Genomic DNA, 15,159 nt, shown 5'->3' with positions numbered 1-15,159 from the left:
TATGTTCCCTCAGCCCAGAGGTGTAAATCCTCATCAATGTTTCAGAAATGACTTTGGAAATCATAGCAGGACTTACTACAACTCTCCACAAGCCATATGTGTGATGTCCATATCTTGGAGTTGAAGGAACAACTCACATCAAATCAGCAAATACCTACCAGAAAGCCTGTTGTGATCCAGGCGGCCTGCCAGGCACTGTGAGGGAAGCAAAATGCAAAGCAGTGAAGTCTTGGCAGATGTGAGCAAGGCTCATGAGAACTGTGTGGGCTGAGTAGAGATTTGTGGGACGATGACTTTAAGAAGGATTTGCAGGCCCAATAGAGAGACACTCCACAGGTGTACCTCCTTTCTTGCAAAAGATACGCTCCTGAAGAGTTCTGTCATGATTAAATTTTTATAAATTTGATTATATTTTCTCATTGACTTACATTATAATCAGAGAGTGGCTTTATCTACATTTTGGATTAATCTTCAACTGGCGATGGCTCCCAACAGTTTAAGTTTCCCTGCTTCTCTGTCAAGTAGTTAATAGTTTATAAACAAACATTTAAAGGCACTATTTAAAGGAACCCTTGAGTGAATCCTTTTGAACAACAAAGGATTCTTTGGTAAGATTAATAAATAATCATTAGATTGGAGGCTCATCAAGCTTTCTTAAAGTACAGCATAGCTATACGCAAGACTCCAGTGTCCTTTGATAGGATTTCATTGCAATTATCTTTTTACCTAAGAGTCAGAATCTATTTTATGTGTATTTTAGGACAACATCTTGCATTACTGGTCTTCCCACTTTTTCCAATAGCATTTGGAAGAACATCTTGTCCAGAGACTCGTGAGAAACACTACTAAATGTAGCTCATATTACTGAGTTGCGTGATGCAATAGGACCTTGGCTTTCAGGCTGCAGTTTAAAATTACACTGTAAAAACAAAATGCTTCTAAGTCCAGGACAGAGGTAATTTGAAATGACTGGCCTACTGGTTGGATTCTCTGGGACAAAAGATGCTCAAGCTACTCCCCTTAGAACTGCCTCTTGAAAAGTGGGCTGCCTGGAAATCTCAAGTAGGTCACTGGAAAGCTGGAATGAGAATGGAGCTCACTGACCCCACCTTTGCCAACCACATCACCACATCTCTCCCCTACTCCTCCACACTACCCTGCCTGTCTGCCCACCATGACTCCTCCTCACCTCCCTGTTTTCCCCATCACCATTCAACTCTTAGCCCTCCTGATAACTTTTCTTGGACAAACCAAAAAAGATGTTTTCCTCAGTGCCAACAGTATTTCACATTGGTCAAGTCACACTTGGGTCTACTACATGGCAAGAGATTCCCAAGCTGCTAGAGAATGGCAAAATCCTAGGGCTGCTGATGCTACTCCAGTTGGTATAAGTAAGGTTGCTCTCGTACTTCCCCTTGACTGGAATTTGTGGACTGGTTTTTAACATGATAGCTCACCCTGCTAGTTACACACACCCAAAGAAATGTGATTTATGTTGAGTTTCAGAAGGGCTAGCTTTGTTATTTCTAATTAAAGACCCCATTTATTTTGGAGTAAATGGGTAAGGGTTAGTTCACTTTTTTTTGTCTTTGGTGACAAGAATATAACTTATAATTGGTTTATTTAAAAAATATACTGGAAATAAAAAATGGAATACAGCACAGAAGAATACATTGAGTCAGTTTTATTGTAGAGGGAAAAACAATGCTCTTTCCAAATTCATTACTGTCCACTGCTTCTAGGACTGCTTCCTGAGGATAGACACTGTCTTCCTTGCTGTGTTCAAGAAGGTTTATCCATAAGGCATTTATCTGAGTGTAGTGATATGGCCTAATAGGGTATAGTTATGGAGCACCTATAGAATTCTACAGCTATTGGCAAGCATTTCACTATAGCCTTTGTGGTAGGCCAAATTCTAAGATGACTCCCAATGACCTACACCCTATTATAATCCCTTCTCCCTCAGCATAGGCAGAACTTGTAAATTCCATCTAACCAATAGCATATGGCAAAGATGGAGGGATTTTGCAGATGTAATTAAATTGCCTAATCAGTTGACTTCATTAATCAAAAAAGATTACACTGAATAAGCCTAACCTCATCAGGCAATGTGTTTAAAAGAGGGTCTAAGAGGTCAGAGACTTGAAGCAGCAGAGACTCTGTCTCCATTGCTGACTTTGAAAATGCAAGCTTCTATTAATTCTACAGCCTCAAGGGAATGAATTCTGCCAACAACCACGTGAGCTTGGAAGTGACTCCTTCCCTAAGGGAGTCTCCAGATGAGAACTCGACCTAGCCAACACCTTGATTTCAGGCTTGTAAGACCCAGAGCAGAGAGCTCAGCTAAACTGTGACAGACTTCTGACCTACAGAAACTGTAAGATAATAAATGGCTTTTGTTTTAAGCCTCTACGTTTGTGGTAATTTGTTATGCAGCAATAGAAAACTAATACAGCCATGAAGAATCAACAATGAAATAAAAGCCTCTGCTAAATGGATCCCTAATCCGTAAGAATCAGTGAGTAGATAAACAAAGAAAAAGAGCATCACAAACCAGAACATGTGCTTCCACTCTCACCCATTCCCCATCTACTTTTCCATGTCTAAGAGCAAAGGATGTAGAAAAATGGAGACAATGTCTATTTCAGAAAGGTTTTCCCTGCCCCAGCATTGATGGTTTACTACAGACCATTATTCTACGTCCACTTTTTTCTTGCAAAGAGTCCACATGTACAGCCCTTAAGTGAAAAGAGATAAAAGAATCAAATATGCTTCCAAAGAAATAAGAAAATCCTAGCCTCTGTAGGTAACTATAATTGCCCATGAAATGCATGCAAATATCAAAATCAACCCCCAAGGGCAAAAACAGAACCAAGAATAGCATTGCAGGCAGCAAAGCAACTATTGCCAATGGTGTCCATGGCTGAAAAGAAAAGGCTTAAATGAAAAAAGGAAGACTGCCCGTTGCATATATTAGATGCCCAGGATTTGTCTGAAATCCATTTGAATGGATGAATGAATGAGAATTAAAAGGGATTAACGTTGCAAAAGAACAAGAAACTAGAGAAAAATGTAGTAGTGACCAAAAGCCAGGACAAGGTCAGAAAAATTCTTAATGCAAGAAGCCATCGAGAGTTGATGTAACCATAGAGCAGTGGTTCTCAAAGTGCGCTCCCAGGAACAGCAGCATCAGTGTCACCTGGGAGCTTGTTAGAGATGTAAATTATCTGGCCTCACCCCAGACCTACTAAGTAAGAAACTCTGATGATGGGGCCCAGCAACTGAAGAAACCCAGGGGATTCTGACACACACTCAAGTGTAAGAACCACTGACCAAGAAAAATAAAGAAATCCTGTGGAGATAGTTTGAAAGAAAAGCCCAAGGGTCTTAACCCTGGCTGCACATCAAAATCAGCTGAGGACCTTTAAAATTACGAATACCCAAGCTGGTCCATCACCAGAGATTCAGATTTAACTACTGTGAGATAGGAACCAGGCATCTAAATTATTTACCAGCTCTCCAGGCGATTCAAATGTGCAGCCAGGGCTGGGAAGCTTTAATGTAAAAGGTGAAGCAGTGTGGGAGGACCACATTCAAGATTGCTACATAAATGACCTCTAAAAGAAGGTTTGACTCTTCAGATATGGTGTTCTGCTGCCTCCAAAGTATTCACACATATATTCTCAGCTGTCAACACGTCTACGCTTTAGCACAGGGCATGGAAATTGCTTTTATTCAGCAGCACAGAAAAAATAACACTTTTCACGGTCCCTGCTCACCTTCTGTGCTGGTTTTGTACAAGCAACACTTTCCCTCCCTGCCCTCAGTATAGGGGGTGCCCCTAAGAAACAGGAAGAGAAGCTGCACTTTCTTCTATTCATGGTAGCAGCAGTCACCACAGGGTCACCACCTTACTTGACCCATGGACCTCTCTGAGGACCCAGTATACACAGGCAGATGTCCCAAGAGGTCTAGATATCCCTTCAACTCTAAGCTACACAGTCCCTCAGCTACTCTGAGGGCATCTTCTCCTGAACCTGGAAGGCGAATGAGGATCTCCAGCTGAGAGGGACAATAAAAGAGGCTTTCAGGTAGAGAAACCCGGGACCGGGATCATGGCAGCTGAGACTTGGAACGTGGCCGAAGCAGAGGCCCCGCAGCCCCAGAAGCGCTACTACTGGCAATGTGCTCAATCCAACCCCATGGCAGACCACACGCTGTGCTATCCTGTGAAGCCAGAGGAGATGGACTGGTCTCAGCTATACCCAGAGTTCTTCGCTCCACTCACTCAAAATCAGAGCCACGATGACCCAAAGGATAAGAAAGAAAAGAGAGCTCAGGCCCAAGCGGAGTCTGCAGACATAGGCTGTGGCTACGGTGGCCTGTTAGTGGAACTATCACCACTGTTCCCAGACACACTGATTCTGGGTCTGGAGATCCAGGTGAAGGTCTCAGACTGTGTACAAGACCGGATTTGGGCCCTACGTGCAGCTCCTGGAGGTGGCTTCCAGAACATTGCCTGTCTCTGTAGCAATGCCATGAAGCACCTTCCTAACTTCTACAAGGCCAGCTGACAAAGATGTTCTTCCTCTTCCCCGACCCACATTTCAAGCAGATAAAGCACAAGCGGCAAATCATCAGTCCCACTCTGCTAGCAAAATATGCCTACGTGCTGAGAGTTGGGGGGCTGGTATATACCATAACCCATGTGCTGGAGCTACACGACTGGATGTGCACTCATTTTGAAGAGCACCCGCTGTTTGAGCGTATGCCTCTGGAGGACCTGAGTGAAGACCCCATTGTGGGACATCTAGGTACCTCAACTGAGGAGGGGAAGAAAGTTCTACGTAATGAAGGGAAGAATTTCGCAGCCATCTTTCGAAGAATACAAGATCCTGTCCTCCAGGCAGTGACCCCCCAAACCAGCCTGCCTGGTCACTGACTGCTTACTCTACCTTAGCTGGACCTTGTCTTCCAGGGACTAGAGAGAAGAGCAGGATCCCTGGGTCTTCCCAGTTGAGACTGCTGGAGCTGAGACACAGTACTCTCAAAGAAGCTGGGGAGCTGCCCAGGGCAGAACCCGCTGGTGTTCATGACTACCCCTGGCTCCTCTCACCTTGTCCCTCCACTCCCAACAGAAAACAAAGCAGCTGACTGAGGTGGTCAAAGGACTTCGGACCATAGGGGATCTTTGGAAGGCTGTGGGGTCTTGCTCTCCCTTAGCACTCCCTTCTCCTTGGGAGATCTCTCCTCAGCTGGAATGAGGAATGTAGTCCATCTAAACTGCTTGCTAGGCTTAAAAAAAAAAAAAAAAAAAAAAAAAAAAAGCTTTCAATTGCTTGGGAGCACATGACCCTCCCCCTCCCAGGGCTCAGCAATAGAGTCATTTCACTGTCTGCATAACCTAAGTCCACTTGGGCCAGTGAGTGAGAGGGAACACTCAGAAAAGTTTAAACTTCCAAGATAGAAACTAAACATTTAAATTGTCCAAGAACACCACAGGATCTGTGTACTTATATGCAACATACAAGCAGATTCCCTCCCAGTTATATGCATGTGCATGGGGCCTTTATGAGTTCAGCTAAAGGAGATGCTCCACCACTAAATGGTACAGTAGTGACTTGATTGAGCAGGTTCACACCACACAGATGACAAGTAGGAACAAGCAATAATGCCTTGTCCCAGAACCTCAGAATGCTATATCTAATAGATGACAATGACAACAATGATGGTCACCAGATTCATCACTGGAAATTTAAGTTTTCCAAAAAGCTTAAGCAAGCATTTCTTAAAGAGGCTGAGAGAACCTCCAAGTATTTTGGAATCTATAAGCATGTTGTCTCAATAAAAACGCCCAAGAGTAGCCAAGGGGCAGATGCCAGAGCAGGAAATGGAGATAGGGCAGGTGGAGTATCAGGTCTTACATTTTTTCCAAAACTGATTAGACAAATTCTCACGTTCAGGACTGTTATCTAGAGCAGTGGTTCTCAACTGGGGTCTATTTTGCACCCCAGGGGACATCCGGCAATTTTTGGAGACATTTTTGGGTTTTACAATACAGTAAAAGAGTGCTACTGGCATCCAGTGGGTAAAGGTCAAGGATGCTGTTGAACATCCTATAATGCACATGACAGCCCACGAACAAAGAGTTATCCAGCCCCCATGTCATTAGCACCAGGATTGAGAAACCCTGATCCAATGAAATGCCCTCTCAACAAACAGCAGAGAAGGAAAATAGTGATGGATTCTTTTTCTATAAAGGCCCAGATTCTACCCAGTTTCCATTAGCATCCTAGAAGAACAGAGCTTGTTCTCTTCAAGGAGACAGGTAAATTGATCCTGACAGATTATCTCACCCACCCCCTGCTTTCAGGAAACTCAATAACTAAATCACCCAGGACAAATAATTCTATAGACTCTTATCAAATATATTCACAAATAAAAGCCCCCACAGCATCCCTGTAGCCACTTGTTCCAATGTTTGTCTTCCTAATGGACAAAATGTTAGGCTGAATCATTTGAAATTGCCAACATTTGATGGATTTTGGCCTTCAAAATGGCCATTTCATGTGGCTCAACCTAACATTATTCCCTTCAACAAAAATGTGTCCTACTTTTAGAAGCCATTTTCTTGTGTTGACTCTTCAGTCAGCACCCAAACAATGAATTTTGGTGACAATGATACCCGGCCATCTGCTGTCTGGTAGATACTCCTTCCCCACCCACATTCCTCACACCCAGTCTTGGTTGGCTCTTTCTCCAGAAAAATTATTCAGTTTTTTTCCACATCAATTGTTACTTTTTTTTTTTTGCACCTTTAGCTATAATTTCATTTTATCTGATGGGAAGGAGCTGAAATTAAGTTGCTATATATTGCTATACACATAGGGCCTTAATACCTGAGCAGACATGAAAGAAAAGCCCAGAAGGTCTAGCTTTCTTGGGTCTTATTTTCATATACACTGTGATTTATTTAATATAGGCCTTAAATAGCATACTTTTAGTTAAAAGAAAACCAGACCTCAACCTCAAACTGCTGCTGTGTACTTAAAAGAAGGAGGAACTCACAGTTATTAAATGGCTGTGAGGTGCCAAGCAGTATGCTACAAGCTTTCATATATATTATCAATTTAATATCTAAAACAAGGCTGTAATGAAGAATTCTCATGCCATTTCACAGACCACAAAACTGAGGCAGCTCAACAAGGTTAAATAACGCTTCAGTGCTGGTTTTTATGAGCCATATTTTACACCTATGTCCATTGGATACCAGTGCCCACATTTCTACCATTACCCTAAGCAGACTGAAATAAAGGTCTATAGAGATTCAGAGTTTCAGAATAACCACTTGAGGAACACCATAGTGGAGCGTCCGCTTACCAGAAAAAAAAAAAACACACATTTCATAGTGTATATGATCTCTCAAGATATCAGCATCATCTCCTCTTCTCATTTCAAGATTAAAAAAACAAAACAGCCAGTAAAACTGCCTGTGAGCTTTTTTTAAAAAACAAGTCTTGCTATATCCGTTTTTAGCTGAAAATATTATTCGTTGCTTTTCATTCAGCTATTTCATAAAAAAACATAAATTCACTGATTAAAGATGAAATCATATGTATTCTTGTCTTCCAAAAACACTGCTTAGTGTACTTAAAATTCCCCTCATGTAAAAAGGGGTGGGGAGCAGCAGAAGCGTTTCTGCGCAGGTGAAGGGATGAGCTGCGGCCACCTTGTGGCTAATTGCTGAAGGAAACACTTTTCTGACAACAGAAGGGACAAAGGCAGAATGACACCCCCTCCTTTGGTACCCTGCATCTGCAAACTTGCTTATTATTCTTAATCGATTTCTGGGTGCAGTAAACGGGCATTTATTGAACAGAGCCATACTCTCCATAATGGGAGACAGAGAAGCAGCGGGGCTTTGTCAAGTTCTAGTCATCACCTTCTTAAAGTTTTGTAGCTTAGGGTGTTCGATGCAATCTATAAGGGGCATTTAAAAGCAAATCAAATGTGCTTCTCATGGCTGCTAAGGACTTAAATTCTGCTCATCATTGGGTATAATTTTTCTTTTTTCTAGAATAGCATGTGTTATTTGCCCATGATCTGAAATAAGAATATACTGTGTACACTGTATGTGAAACAGTACATACACCATATTTACAATTATGTATCAGTTTAAAATTTTAAAAAACATTTCTAATGTAAAAAGTATCTCTCAAACTGTGTAGGTTAGCTTTTGATTTATATTTAAATATGAATCTTAAACAAAATAGTAAAAATAACCATCCTGATTTAGTGTTTTTCTCCCATATGTGAATTGTATATACTTAGGTGAGGACAATAAAATCAACTGAACTATAAGCTTAGAATAGGCCTGAGGGATAATTTCACACAGCAGCTTTACTAATGGTACATTGTTACATTGTTGCTTCAAAACACACACACACACACACACACACACACACACACTCTCTCTCTCTCTCTCTCTCTCTCTCTCTCTCTGACTTAGGAAACAAATGGCCAAAAGGATTCGTACTTTACCTTTGGAGGGCCTCAAAGTGTTATTTGGAGTTGATAATACTTCAGCTAAAACCAAGAAGAATCTGTTTTTTTCTGAGGAGTATCGGTAGCATAACTGTGATTATAAACAAAGTACACTTAAGATATGTATGCAATGACTGCTATTTATACAAAATTTAAATCTGCAAATGGAATCAACATGCTTATGGGTTATTAAAATTGTCTAAATTCTTAGATTCTGTATAGTACACATGTATTGATTTACAAATAAATGATTTATTAAGTGATAAAGAAGAATATATTGTGTACGAATGTGTAGTACAGTCATCCTAAAGTAAATTCATTTGCTTCTAAATGTCAGTTAGACAGAAAGAATCATTGTACCTCCATGAAAAGTCACTGGTCAGAGGAAATAGAGAATCTGACTTCCACCACACTCCATCACTAACTAGCTATGTGACTTTAATTCATTCATCCTCACTTTCCTTATGTGTAAAACCTGGGATTATAAAAATCAGTAGATTTTCACAGACTTTTAGCAATGAAGAGCTTTTTTTCCAAAAAGAGTTTCCAAAACCCTCATATAGCAAAGTGAACAAGAGGCAGCTGCTATGGCTAAATCTGAACAGGCATGCCAGACCTACCTACCACCACCATCCCCCTCCCTCCCCTCTTCCCATCCCAACCCCTTAACACACTTCTGCAGGATCCTGGGTGTCAGAAGTTGAAGATCATTGGACCAAACTATTTCTAAAGTCCCTTTGTGCCCTATCAGGCTAAACGGCCAAAGTTTTAAAAAGGCAAACGTTTTATGAAGACATTTTATAGACATGCTTCCAACCTTTCAGCCTGGAAAAGATTATGCACACTGAGCAATTAGAGAACAATTTAATTCTCTACATTAAGCTATGTGCCCCTAGCTCACAATACAAGAGAAGGTCCTTTGAAGAGCACTAGATGAATCATTCTTACAAAGTACACACAGTACTTGTGGCCCAGGCAGAATCACTGATTATTTCCTCCAGCTTTGCCATCCCCATTGGCCTCATGGTGGCCACTGTGCAGGCTGTGTGAACCGGGAACCAGATAAGGCCTGATCCATCAGCGTTGATCTCCACTCAGAACTGTGCTTGTACTGATGCCTCCTTTGAACCCAGTGCCTTCCTTACTCAACTGACAACAGCTGCCTTTATTAGTGGCTGTTTCCTTGCCTGAATGATAAAATGTGTTTGCATTTGCCCTTTAGCTCCAAAACCTAATTATTGAGTGATCTAAGGTGGGGAGAATCATATTATCTTGATGGACTATGAAGCCCCAATGGAGGACTTAATATGAGAACAAAATTAAATTAACAGAGACTTGATGGAAATTAGCCAAAGGTATTCATTAAGAAAGATATCTACCGTTGAAGCAAATCAAAAATGTTTTTCAAACAAATTATAATTAATTCACTTAATAATTAATTCAAGCAATTTTTTTGAACATCAACTATGGTCCAGGCACTGTGTTAGGTGCCAAGGATACTATAAAGAGTAAAACATTGTTCCTATCCTCAAGTCGCACACCCAAGTTCCCCACTGCCACTCATGTAAAGAAATAAGTGAGACAGAGCACGGTAAGTACTACAATTGAGGAAAATATAGTGGGGCTACAAAGACAAGAGTTCCAAGTGCAAGCTACAAAGGTTGGGAGAAGTGACTCCCGAACTAGTTTTTAAAGGATGAAGTGGCAAAGATTGTTTCTCTTTTGCTCATTGTGGCAGAAACCACCAGTGTTCCTCTTCTTTGGGGGAACATGGCCAGGTTCAAATTTTAAGCTTCCCTTGCAGATTGCTGTTAGATGTTGCCACATGACTAAGTTCTGAATGTAAGCTGAAGTGATGTGCACCACTTCCAAACCTGGCCCATTAAAAACCTTCTCACACTCAACCCTCATCCCTCTTTTCCCATCCACCATTTGGCTGATTGAAAAAAAACTCCAAGGATCTAGACGAAAATAGATCCACAAGATGTGAAGAGCTAAATGCATGCCACAGAGCCCCCTCCACACTCTCATTGTTAAAGAAGGTGGAGGGAGATATTTATAGTTCCAGTAACCAAGAAATACTAGCACTGAAAAACTTTGTTTGCCACACATGAGATTGATGAATAATCCAGAGATTATTCATGAGGCAGTGGGAAACCTTTGAATTGTTTTATACAAAGAAATAACATGATCAGATTTGTTTTTAAGAAAAAATCAACCTGGTGGCGATATGGAACATGGATGGAGAGGTAAGGCAAAAGTAGAAGCAGAGAGAACAAAACAGAGTTTTGTGCCATAGTAAATGCTAGAGAAGATGTGTATTTGAACTAAACCATTAGTGATGGGGATATAGAACAAGGAAAAGGCTCGAGTGACACTTTTAGAAGTAAAGACCCATTAAAACATGGTTGGGCCAGGTAGGAGAATCAGGAGCCACATATAACTTTTAGATTCCTGGCTTTTGTGAGACTTCATTCACAAGGAAAGGAAACACAGGTAGTGAAGGTTTGGGGGACAGATTAATGAGCATTTTTCATATGTTGAATCCAACATCCAGGCAGAGATGTCTAGAAGATAGTTGGATATATAGGTCTAGAACTCAGAAGAGAGATCTGAACTGAAGCTCAGATTTGAAAATCACTTGATTAACACCATTGAATCTGATGAGGTAGCCCAAGGAGAACATGTAAAATGAGAAGGTTAAAATCCAAAGAATATTTAAGAGAGGGTGAAAGAAAATTAGCTAGAGAAAAACTGAGAAAGAATGGTCTGACAGGTAGGAGAAGAACCAAGAGAGAGACAACATATAAGCCATAGAAGGAAAGTTTACTAAGGTTAAAAACAGTTTTCAACAAGGTTAAATGTAGTAAAATAAAGTAAGTAAGAATTGAAAATTATTGATGACTATATCAGTCAAGGTCTAATCAGGGAAAGAGAAGCCACCTCAGGCAGTCATAACAAAATACCACAGAATGGGTGGCTTCAAAAACAGAAATTTATCTTCTCACAGTTCCAAAGGCTGGAAGTCTGAGATCAGGGTAACAGCACGATCAGGTTCTAGTGAGGGCTTCTCTTTCTGACTTGCAGATGGCCACCTTCTTAACGTGTCCTCACACGGCAAAAAGAGAGAGAGAAGAAAGCTCTCTAGTGTCTCTTCATATAAGGGCACTAATCTACTCATGAGGGCCCCACCCTCATGACCTCATCTAACCTAATTACCTCCCAAAGGCTCCATCTCTAAATACCATCACACTGGGGGTTAGGGCTTCAACATATAAATCTGGGATGGGGGCACACAATCCAGTCCACAGTACCAGGTATTTCAAACAAAGAAAATGCAATACAGGGAAGTGGTTACACCAGTGATGGAAAAACTGAAAAGCCAAATAGGGAATGATAAACCAATCCAGAGATTATTAACAGCAAGAAGCTATCATTATCCCTACGGCTGCAGGACAATGAGAGGAGGGATGTTACCCTAGTCTAGATCTGGGGTCACCCCAGCTAAAGTTAGAGTGCTATGGGATTGTCCTACAGTAACTGATACCACAGAAAGGGCTTTGTGAGGGGCTGTAGCCAAAGAGAAGACACAGCCATGGCCAAAGATAACAACAAAAGTAGGAGAGAAAGAGAGAAATACCCTGGCTTCTCTCCTCCTCCTCCCCTCCGATCTTCTGCTAGTGCACCCCGTAGTTGAACCTACCTGGAAGCCAGCGGACAATGGCAGTGTTCACTGCAAAATAGAGTTGAAAGTGAGAAAGCAAAGAATGGATTTGAGAGCAAACAAGTAAATGACCTAGTCTGGCCTCCTCAGGAACAGCTGCAGTGAGGCGCAGTATCTTGCAAAGTGGCTAGGAGATGGGGAGGTAGAGACAGTTATTGCAGACTTTTTTTTTTCTTTTTTGAGATGGGTTCTCACTCTGTCGCCCAGACTGGAGTGCAGTGGTGCAATCTAGGCTCACTGCAACCTCCACCTCCCCAGTTCAAATCATTCTCCTGCCACAGCCTCCCGAGTACCTGGGATTACAGGAGTGTGCCACTACGCCTGGCTAATTTTTGTATTTTTAGTAGAGACAGGGTTTCACCATGTTGGCCAGCTGGTCTCAAACTCCTGACCTCAGGTGATCTGCCCACCTTGGCCTCCCAAATTGCTGGGATTACGGGTGTGAGCCACTGCTCCTAGCCTATTGTAGACTTTTTTAAAAATTAGCACACATGGTGGGAGGGATAGATATATAGAGTAACTGCTAAGAAAAAGATATGAGGTACAGGAAGAATGTTTTTAGGATGGAACAGACCAAGTGCTGACAGAATATAGGCAATAGAAAGGGAGAAATAAAAGAAACATGACACAGTGAAAGAGTATTTGACAATGGGAAGACCCAGAGAAGACAAAGGTAGACTTATGGAGAAAAAGCCACTTTCTTGAATAGATTCACTCATTCAGTAAATACTTATTGGGCACCCACTATATGCCAGGCACCATTTTAAGTGCTTGTGATATACCAGTGAACAAAACAAATAGAAATTTTTGCCCCTGTGGAGTTTGAATTCTAGTGCAGGGAAAGACAGGAAAAATAAAGTGAACTAGCAGGATATGTGGGGGAAAGTTGAGTGAGGTCATTATCTTGAATTAGTCAGAGTAGGATATGTGCTGCAACAAACAATCCCAAAATTTCAGTGGCTAGACAACGTTTATTTCCCCCTCCACAACATCCAATACAGGTGTCCATATAGTCGGCCCTCCTCCAAGTAGTGACTCAGGCACCCAGGCTTTTTCCATTTTATGGCTTTGCCCTTTTCTGAGTTCTCAAGAGTTCTCTCTATTCCATTGGAAGATGGGAGAAAGAATGGAGGATCGAGCTTAGAATGGTTTTTATTAACCAGGGTTGGCATTGAAATAAATCACTTGTGCCCACATTACACTAGCTGGAATTCAGTCATATGGCCACACCAGACTGCAAATGAAGTTGAAAAAGTGTTTCCAGTAGGAAACAAGAAATGTTTTGGTGAATAACTAACTAGTCTCTGCCACAAACCTCTTGGCCTCGATTTTCTCAAGGATATAGGAGGGAAGGATTAATTTTATGATAGTTTGCCAAAAATGTGCAAGCTCAGAGATTAAGAGTAGGCTCAAAGAGAGTGAAGAAGAGTTGAAATAACTTTCGGAGAAGAGTTCACCAATAAGTCAAAGGAATGACAAGAGGCATTAAGGGATTGACTAAGACTGGAAGTCCTGAATTTCTACTGGCAAAAAACAAGTATGTGATACCCCTGAATGTCTAGATTATAAAACACAGAGCTCTAAAACACAGAGCATTTAGTACCTAGCACAAAGCCTGATACATTGTAGATACTCAGAGTTTCATGAGTACATGGATGAACAGATGGACAAATGCTACAACCTTAGCCAGAGAGCCTCTGAGGTTGACACTAAGTCCACAGGACTCATCAGTCCCTAAGAGAATCTGCATCTTGGGGTCTCTAAGGAAGTGAGAAACCAGGTGGCAGCATCCTGATCCTCTTAGGTCCTTCCTGCTTCTAATGCTTTGACTTAAAGTTTCTACTTACTGATGGCAACATTTCTGCTCACTTGCTGAGTGTGGAAATGGCCTCTGTTTGAAATTTCCCTATGGGGATGCTCATTCTAGACCAAGAAGTGCCTTGACTTCTCAGCTACTGTCAGATTGTCTCTAAATGCAGTGAGTTTTGAAGCCCCTCCTGCCTTAGTTTGCCTATGTCTCTTAACTTCCTCAGATTTTCAGAGTGAACCCCCAAGGAAAGCATTACTGGAGAATTCAAATCAGGACTATTTTATAAGCTCAAGGTACTCTCAGCACACAATAACAACTCAGTACAGTTAGAGGCGAGTTCCTGAAAGCAGGTAAATAGTTAACAGGAATCCACACACTATCTCTTATACTAGCAGCCAATATTCTCTGCCTGGAGTGTTGGGATCTCCGTTTGACATTGTAAGAATCGACCCCCAAAACATAACACAACCTTATCTTGTAGGTGGATCACACAAAGCAAACAAAAGTAGAGCTATTGGGATTGGAGGAAAGGGCATTATAGGAGGAAAAGCATTTAAAATGGTGTTGCTGTAATTTTTTGACAACATAATTTAAAGGCTTTTCAGTCAAGTACATCTACACCTCAGTCCCTCTCCACCTCCTTTCCCCCATGGTGTTGTCTTGGCTGTCAATTACGGGGAGAGAAGGCTGTTCCTTAAAGGGCGTTTAAATGGTATTAGAAATGATTGGAATCTTACCTAAAAGCTCTTGAAAAAAAAGAATAAAATAATTTTTCACCCTCTGCTTGTGTTGCATAAAATGCAAGATCCCATTCTGTTTATTTATTTGTCTGTGTAAGAGCTGGAAGCAAAGACTGACTACAGTTCAGTAGGTTAAGTGAGAAACTAACAGCCAGCAGTATTTCTGACCTATGGACTGAGGGACCTCTCTGACCTTTTGTGAAACAAGAATTCAGGGAACTGTGTAGGCACACCTCTCTGTAGAATATCAGTGTGTCACTGAAATATCACATGTAACCCTATTCCTACCAAATGCACGAAGGAACATCTTGCTATATAAAACAGTTGCTTCATAAAAGAAA

At 41.4% G+C, this 15,159-nt stretch overlaps 1 pseudogene; it reads left to right on the top strand.

Annotated features, from left to right (window-relative positions):
- Nucleotides 1–4,103: 4,103 nt before the first annotated feature.
- LOC101148086 (tRNA (guanine-N(7)-)-methyltransferase-like) lies at nt 4,104–4,942 on the top strand (annotated as a pseudogene).
- The last annotated feature ends 10,217 nt before the right edge of the window (nt 4,943–15,159 follow it).

The sequence above is a fragment of the Gorilla gorilla genome, chromosome X (genome assembly GCF_029281585.2).
Source record: "Gorilla gorilla gorilla isolate KB3781 chromosome X, NHGRI_mGorGor1-v2.1_pri, whole genome shotgun sequence".
Classification (NCBI taxonomy): Eukaryota; Metazoa; Chordata; class Mammalia; order Primates; family Hominidae; genus Gorilla; species Gorilla gorilla.
The sequence above is the reverse complement of the archived record's forward strand: the minus strand, read 5'-3'. Positions and strand labels throughout refer to the sequence as shown.